Below are 9,371 nucleotides of genomic sequence, written 5' to 3'. Positions count from 1 at the left end.
CACAAAAGGAAATACTTAGCTTGGAAAACCAAACAAGCCGGGAACTATAGCCAGATATAAAACAAGACCATCTAGCATCCTAGTCCTTAGCTTAACACAACATCTATCATAGTGCCCTAACACACCATACAAATGTGTACAAGGGTAAAGCTCCCATATGACTTTGACGGGGTCATCAATTTCAGCCCCATCCTAAAGATCCAAGGGATCTAACAAACGTCACCCAAGATATATTTTAAAAAGATTAACCTTATATATGGTCTAGCTTGCTACTTGCATAGTCTTAAAATTAGGGTGGATATCATTAGTAGAAAAATAAATTTTTTATTTTAAAATAGGGACATTAAATACCGATCAGTAACATGTCAAGTGACATAAGCTAGATCCCATGAATCCTTAGCACAGTCATACCAATGTCAATTCCAAAGCTATAACTCGAACTACACCCCAAGATCTACTGATGCACCCCTAGTGTGTGTTGTTTTTCTGCGCGTTTTATGTAAATTTAAATATACGGTAACAGTGCCAAGAACTTGACCCGTCTCAAAATTATGCAGTAATTTAGCTTTTCAAAAATATGGCAAAAAACTTGACCCAATTTATATTAAGTACTTAATGTGAAAAATTAAAATAATTATAAAATATATAAAATAGTTCACACACTAGTGGTTCTACGCAAGTGCGCGTATCACTTTAAGTAATATAGAAATTTCTTTAAAAACCCTGATATCGATCCCACGAAGAAGTGAGGTAAGAAATCCTTTAGGTTAATTATAGTTTAATTCTAGTCTACAACTATAAGGAATTAATTTAGAAGGTTGATTAAAGTGGTTTTTATGTATGCTAATGGAAATAAGTTTACTAAATTATGTTCTAAACCTTAAAGTTAAATTTACTAAGATTAAATAAATTTTTGTGACAAAGAATTCAAATTTAAGAAAAACTATAATGAATTTTTGGTTAATGGTAGAGTTAAATGGTTTGAATTTGTATTGTGCTAAATTGGAGCATTTTTAATTCTCTACTCTGATTCAGTGTTATAGAGAATCATTGGCTATTCTGAGGTTTAGTCCCTAAATTTGTGGTTAGGCTGGGAGGATACTGACTCTCACTCCAGAGCTCCCACTTCCCTTCTCCTGAAGGCTAATACTCGCTTTAGTTCTTAAACACTGAGACCAAATTAGGGATTTTAGTCTGTCACCCTAAATTCTCCAATTTTACACCCAACAATGTATATTTCCATATTTATTTGCAACTAATTCCATGCATGAAACACTCCTCCATGGAATTAAATGTGATTCTCACTCTGTTGTAGAACTCATACTCCATTTCCTGGATCATATGTTTCACAACAGATTTTAACATTTCAATTGGCCAGATCGAAAAGTAAATTAAGAATGGAGTGAAAAAATCATCACAATTTATTTTATATATAAAAACCAGTTTCGAGATGTCCCCAGTTAAATTATCTCTCCATTTCATCGTATCTTAGAGTAGGGAGAAAGATAAAGAAGTCTACTCAGAACTCATGAGGAAGATCATCAATACACAGATTTTATATATAAAAACCAGTTTACAAAATAAAAAAAATAAAAGAATACTTATCTTAGACTCCTCAAGCAAATCCCTTGAATTTCCCTTGTAGCACTTTCTCTCTTTACAATCAACACTAAATTCTCTCTTAGAAGTTTAATGAAGAAGTAACCACTCACCTTCCTTCTCCTCTTACAATTATTTAAGAAAATCCTCTCTACACACAAGAATTTACTCTACAACACACACACACACACTCACACACACACACACACACACACACACACACACACACACACACACACACACACACACACACACACACACAAACCCCCACACACACATGCACGCAAGAGGCGCCAAGTCCTCTTTTTTAAAGAGACACAAAGTCCCTCCTTTTTCCCAAAGACAAATCTATTTATCAAAAAGGCATGTCTTTTCATTTAAGAGCCTTCTCCAAGTTTCTAGATGCATTGAATCACTTCATGGGGTGTTTAAATAACTTGGGAGCCTTCTAGAAAATCAAAATCCGCCAAAAATCGGTCTATAACCGTCTCAGGTATGTAGCAGCTCCACTGTTTTGCTCCATTCTGCTCCGTTTTAGCTCCGTTTTGCCCCATTTCAGTTGTGTTTTGTATTTTGCCCTATTTCAGTTGTGTTTTATTCCTAATAGATAGAACTACAAAATAAGCATGAAAACAACTTTTCTTTAAAGTGAAATTTCATTCAAAAATGTGTGAGAAGTGTAAAGGAGATTAAGGATAGAAAGACATATCAAAATGTGTCATGACAAAATTTTCTTTCTTGCTTGTTTTTGCTCCAAATTGCACAATTTTTGCTTCTTTATCTCCAAAGCTACATTTCTTGTCCCTAAAACCAAAAATATGCAAAATACCTTCCTTTAAAGTGTAATATTATTAAAAATCATTAAAATTGAGCATAAAATATATATGAAAAAGTAGTCATTTCTTAGGCGTATCATCTACCTAGTGAACAATGCTCGTTAAAGTATGGAGACCGACACAGGGTCGCTCATCTACCGAGTTTTGCTTGCTACAAAAGCATATTGATAAATGCAAATGCAAGCAAGCTACACACAAGGTTTTACACCGTGATTACTCAAATGAGGTATGAGCAAACACGATGGAGGATCAACAAGCAACATGAAAGTTACAAAACTTAAATCCATACATGTTGCACACTCAACAAGTTCAGAGGCTCCAAGGCATGACCCTAATTGAGTGAAAACTTTCAAAGCTTGTGGTAACCAAATGGTGCCACAAGAGGTGAAGGGTGTGTCCTCCTTTACAGAAATTCACACACCACAAACTAGCATAGCTAGCCGACAATCACCAAGGGCATGCGTGTATCGAGCCCCAAGCACATGTGATACACATATGGGGAGATATGGCTGGTGCCAGTGCTTGAAGATACACCTAATATGACACATGCTGAACGCAAGGTATCATGCAAATGAATTCATCAAAATGCACATCAAAATTATTTTTCATGCATACAAGTGTGAATGCAAATCAAGTCAAGCACCGTCATGCAAATGATGTGAATGCACATATAAAAAATACATCAAATAAGTGATGGTGGCCCTTTGAATCATTGAGCTGACTGGGGTAGTCAACTGGGGACATCATAGCCAAAGTGTTGGTCGGGCAGGGGGCGGCTGATTAGACCCAAGTGATTAGTCAACTGGGTGGGGGCGGTTGGTTGAACCAAAGAGGTCGATCGACTAAGTTGGGGTGGCCGGTTGGACCTAAGTGGTTGATCGACTGGGTTGTAGCGATCAGTCAAACCAAAGTGGTCGATCAATCAGACTATGTCGGCCGGTCAAGCCAACGTACTACACAACAAAATACAAAAACATTCATCATAAAAAATCACATGATGCAACACAAATGCTAATGCCAAGTAGTGAGCCATACTCATCCTAGCTCTCTCACATAGGTACCTAGGTTTTAATTCATGAATACGTGGCATAGCCACATTCAACTTTGGCAAAGGGTGTGGAGAATTTCACCCTCTGATTCCTCAAAGGAGAAATTTTCCATCATTTGTAGGATGAACTAGCTACAAAGATTTTTTCAACTTACAAATCTCAAGTGTCCAACCTCTCCATGGAAGGTTAGAATTGCCAAAACTAAGGAAAATATGGATTCTAATCAATTTAGGTTTGGGCTAAAGCTTTTACAAGGAAGGTCACTCAGGTTTGTTTAGGAAGAAAATGAAGAAAGTAAAGAAAGAAGAAGGGGTTCTTCTATGTTTGATCCCCTCTCCAAGATTATCTCCCCCTTTTTGAACATCCTCCTAAGACTTAATCTCTTCTAAGAAAATGCAGGAAGAAGAGGATGAATCAAGAAGTGTTCTCAATGGAGGAATAGAAGAGCAACATCAAAAAGATAAGAAGAAGTTCTCCTTTACTTGAGCTCTCTTCCTCAAGAAATCTCTCTTCTCATATCCTTAGAGCTCTCTCTCTCAATTTGAAAATAGTGGAGGATCCCCTTCCAAATGAGCTTTTCCCTCTCTTATGTTTTGTTTTGAAACCCCAAAATCTCCTCTCACATGAATTGGCTCTGACTGATTCATCAGCTCGATATAGCTTGCAGAAGCATCCAATTACATAAAAATGTCAAGGCTTGATATGATATCCCTTGATTTTCCTTGACCCATTCCATAAGACCTCCTATGAATTATGCTAAAGTTTCTCACAATGGTCCCCCTCTGTCTGACTTTGTAGGCGTAACTTGACATGACCCACAATTACGCAGTTATTTAGTTTCCAAAAGATGGCCAAAAACTTGACCCAATATATTTTAGCGGCTAATGTGTATAATAAATATGTTGTAGAGCTTAAAATTTAATAAATAATTTACATACAGGGGTACTTCACAAGTACACATATCGTTTCAAGTAATATATGATTTTTTTAATACCCCGGTATCGATCCCACAGAGAAGGTGAAACTCTTTTTATCCAAAACTCTTTTTATGACTTAAGAAAAATTTACTTCAACTCCAAACAATTATCTAGGAAATATGGCAGCAAGTTTAAGTATAAAACAAGGTTAAATTCCTACTAATTCTATTTCAAAGCTTTAAAGAAAATGCAGTATTTCTAAACTAGTTTTATGAAGAAAAGTTCAACTTATGTGATAGTTCTTTCCCCTCGCAAAGATATCATAATTAGTGTAGGAATCAAATGTTTAAAAATAAAATGTAGTTTTGTGCCAAATAGGAGGAATCATATTCGTTACTCTCTCCCGAATATATAAAGAACACTGACTAATCTAAAGTTAAGTTTCTAACTCTTAGGTTATGTTGGATAAGTTCTAGCATCTCACCTTTAGATTACCCACTGTGCCCTCTCGATGGGGCTAACTGATCCTTATGTTCTAAACTCTCGATCAAATTGATTAAGGTTCTAGCCTATCACTCTAGAATCATCAATTTACGCCCATCAAAACTTATCTCTCTATCTATGTCACTCTAGAATCATCAATTTACGCCCATCTAAACTTATCTCTCTATCTATTTTCACTAACTAATGTATTACCTTCTCACCCATGAGATTAATTTGATTCTTACTAGTTACTAACTAATGTATTACCTTCTCACCCACGAGATTAATTTGATTCTTACTAGTTGAAGAACACATAACATTCCCTGATCATTATGAATTCACAACAAGTTTTAGCACATCAATTGGACAAATTGAACATGTAAATGAAGTACGAAGTAATGAATCATCATAAGTATGGAATAAGAGAAATCTTAAACAATCTTAATCCTACACATGATTACTTCTTATTGCAAGGAAAAAGATAAAGGAAACTACTTAGAATTCATGAGGATAATGATTTATATTGAAAATCCAAGTCTTGAAACTAAAACAAAACTCAAACAAAAACATAAAGCACATATCTGAGACATCTCTCAAAGCAAATCCTTTGAAGTTCCTTTGACTTCTTACTCCAATTGACACACCAAAACACACACTACAAAGAATCTCACACACAACTCACACACACACACAAGAGAGCCTTACTCCCCCTCCTAAACTTTTCACCACCAAGTAAAAGCCTTTCTTCAACACCACACACATTTTTTGACCAGCCAATTGTTCCTCTAAATAAAGTTCTTAAAATCACCAAGAGTCACTTCAAGTAACTCTTCAAAATTTGGCCAAATTCATTGCACAAAATTCCAAATCATTTATGGTGCCTATATGTCAGCCTTCTAGAAGCCTATTTTAACTACCTGGTGCTTAGGCACTAAATCCTGACACTATTGGCCAGGTTACTTTTTGCTCCTTTGCTCCATTTGACCCTATTTTGCTCCATTTTTGCTCCTTTTGCTCTTAAACTCTATTTCTTGTGCCTGAAATCAAATACACACAAAATACCTTTCATTAAAGCATAATATCCTTTAAAATAAGTATAAAATGTATATATATAAAAATAACACATTTTAAGGTGTGTCATGACTCAACAATTTTTAGTAAAGAAAAATAACTGGGCACATTAGTGCCCAAATGGATGCAAAAGCATCAGTCTCTTGGTTTACAGTGTTTTTGTATCAAGTGAAAAAGTGACCAAAGTGGTGTAGAAGTGGAGGGCTCTCGAATTAACAAATTTTACTTTTATTAAACTAGGCGCTCAAGCGCTCCACAAGGGTGCTCAAGCACCCACAAGCCAAAATTGCAATCAAACGATCGCTACCTGAGAGGCGGGTGCAAAATCATGGAACATGGGCGCAAAAGCACCCATAGACCAAGTTACACACCTTAGGGAGGCACTAAGTAAAGGGATGGGTGCTCAAGCGCCCATTTTGGGCGCTATTTCACCCAAGCCTCCTAAATGGCCCTGCTTCTTCAAGTTTTTTTTATCTCTCGGGTGCACATAGCTTCTTGCGGATGGCTTTTTATGGATCCTTGAGCTACTGGAGATTATCCAAAAGTAAAAATAGTTTTTCCTTCATCAGGATAGACACCGAGGAGGGTCACCTATATCGGACAAAAATTGTCGTCTGGGGCAAAGTATGGCCCGAATGGTCTGAAACTCAAATTTGTGCTCGAATGTCCGTAGACGGCTCTTTACTAATCTGGAAGCTATAGAAATATTTATGTCACTAAAATCCAATCCCGTAAATCAAAATCAATATTCTAAAGGTTTTTACTTAAGGATTTTGGTGCCAACAAGTGTCCTAGACCCCCAAGAGGGGATGCCGTTATAAAACCCGCCTGTATCAAAACATAAATGGGATAATTTGATGACTCCCCTTGACTACGAGAGGCTCTAAATAGGCAGAAAATGGCATTTAAAAACAAAGATACGCATTAAACACATCTCGTGTCAGAATTAAAGTCGCCCCATAACAAATTCTCCCATGTAGGGATAAATTGAGACCAGCACTAGTTTTTTCCTCGAGGAGCTTACTGAAAGGTCCAAACGGATGTCGTAGACTACGAGAAGTTGTAAATAGTCTTGTAATACTCAAGATGGCACCGACATATATGACATCCAAAATTGAAGCCAACACTTGTAACACATGCCTCGAGACTCTCATTCAGTTCCCTATTTCACATACTGCAAGATTCTGAATCCTTCTGTGACATTTGGGTGCTAGAAAACTACACAAAAGTAACTTCCTAAAGTCTCCAAAGGAATTAATAATTCCCACGAGGAGTCCTTTGAACTACTTGAGAGCAAAATCTCTTGAAGTAGTAGAACAGTTAACACTTTAATGCATCAGAGATCTTGAGAAGGTTGATTGTAGACTCAAACAACATAATATAGTCAGCAGGGGTGCTTTGGTCCTTGTACAGTTCCAAGAAGGGAACCTTAAACTTTTCTGGCTGCTTAACTTCCATAATATGCTGGGTGAATGCATTCTTCATCAGACGGTAGACATCTATCTCTCTATGTTGCGGTCTGTCCTTTGTCATGGATCTAGCACTGCCCAGAAACCGAGACTCCTCCATTCGCTCGGTAGCTTGGGCTGCCTATTGAGCTTGTGGTTCACGTGCTGGTGGATCTAAGTTGCATTAGAGGTTGCACCCTCCCTTCAAGCACCACTCAGGTCAATCTCACAATTTGACCAGACATCTGATCATGAAGTTCTTGAATTTGTTGTAGAACGAATTCCATAATGGACTACAAATTGAAGGTTTCTCCTTGATTTGTTCTTCGACCTTGATGTGCTCATTGTCTTGTTGAAGCATGACACTACGGTCTCCACACCTTTTAGAATATTGGATCCTAAGTTATCTAGTGATCATGCCCAGGGAATACAACATCAAACGAATGAAAGAAAAGAGAGCAATTAAAATGAGAAACAAATAATGCTTAATTTATGTGGAATTGTGATTGTCCTTTTCTACTGAAAACAACCTTCATATTTGTAGATTATTAGAAAGATATAACAAATTACATGATTGTCTTCCGTTTAATGAGGACGTTATCATAATTTGTGATTCATTAAAATTTTACATATTTGTAACTGAATCATATATGTTTTGACCCTGTAACTGCCATTGGCATCGTTCTATAACTGTAACTACCCTTAATATTGCTTATATTTGTAACTGCTTGACTTGGTCACTTAGTATTCATTCGGTCAGCCATGAATCATTCGGTCTATTGAATGATCTTTGACCAACTTTTCTTAGAAGACCTATTACGAAGACACATTTCCATTGAGAAATATTATTCTATCAAACTGAGGGTGTATTACCGTAATTTGACAGACAACCTACCTTCCTTAATATGTCAATATTGAAGGAATTCCCTCTGACGGCTGTTATTTTTGTAATGACATATGTTGATTGCACAGGCGTCATTGCGGTTGCATGGTGTTCCTTGGGTTGGTCGGTCTTTCTTTTGATCGGCTTTAAAGACCGACTCGTATAATGACAATTGTTCGTACATCAATCCTCTTCGTATGGTCCATCATATTCCTCGAGATTCTTGCAGATATAACTCTTATGTACATGTTTATATAGATGAGCATTATAGTAGCGAAATATGGTCTATCATAGTTAATTTGCCTTTGAGATTAAAAAAAAATATTTTTCTTTCACTGATCATCTTATAAGATCATCTTATAAGAGTAGTCATACTCTTACAAAAGAGATAACTTTCTTACAAAATTTGTCCCCATCATTGAAGATCCTTATAGTAATAAATATTATTATTAATTTATTATTTTATGATTAGATAAAAATCTAAAACAAAAAGTTAAATTATTATTAATACAATATTAGATCCACTAAAATCTACCTTCATAAGAGAAAGTTTCTTTTCCTACACACTAGCGGCTAGCCATTCCTTGACCTTATCAAACAAATAGAGACAAAAGTTTAACTAGTAGTGTAAGGGGAACCCTTATAATATATCAGAGAAAAATTATCAAAATTAATGCACGAGGCCCGTGTTCGGCTCGTTTATATTTCGAGCTCAAAAAGTGTTTTTGTGTTCGGCTCGTTTGCTTAGCGAGCCGAACACAAGCCGTTCATGAACAAAGAGGTATTTTGGCAACCCTAATCACGTAGTCATAAGATGTTAAAGATTGAGACAATATTTAAAACATCATTTGAATCTATTTTAATAATTTTTATTCAATTTTCTTTATTAATACTTTTAATTGATTATAAATCATTGTTGTCTTGCAGTCAATTAAATTTTTAAAACATATTACTCATCAAAAATATATATATAATTAATTAGTAGTATTTCGATCCAAAACGAGCCGAACACGAACGAACAAATATTTGTTCGCGTTGTTCGTGTTCGGCTCATTAACTTAGCGAACGAGCCAAACACGAGCTTT

This window comes from Phalaenopsis equestris, unplaced genomic scaffold, assembly GCF_001263595.1.
Source record: "Phalaenopsis equestris unplaced genomic scaffold, ASM126359v1 Scaffold000002, whole genome shotgun sequence".
NCBI classification, from domain to species: Eukaryota; Viridiplantae; Streptophyta; class Magnoliopsida; order Asparagales; family Orchidaceae; genus Phalaenopsis; species Phalaenopsis equestris.
This window is presented reverse-complemented; position numbering follows the sequence as displayed.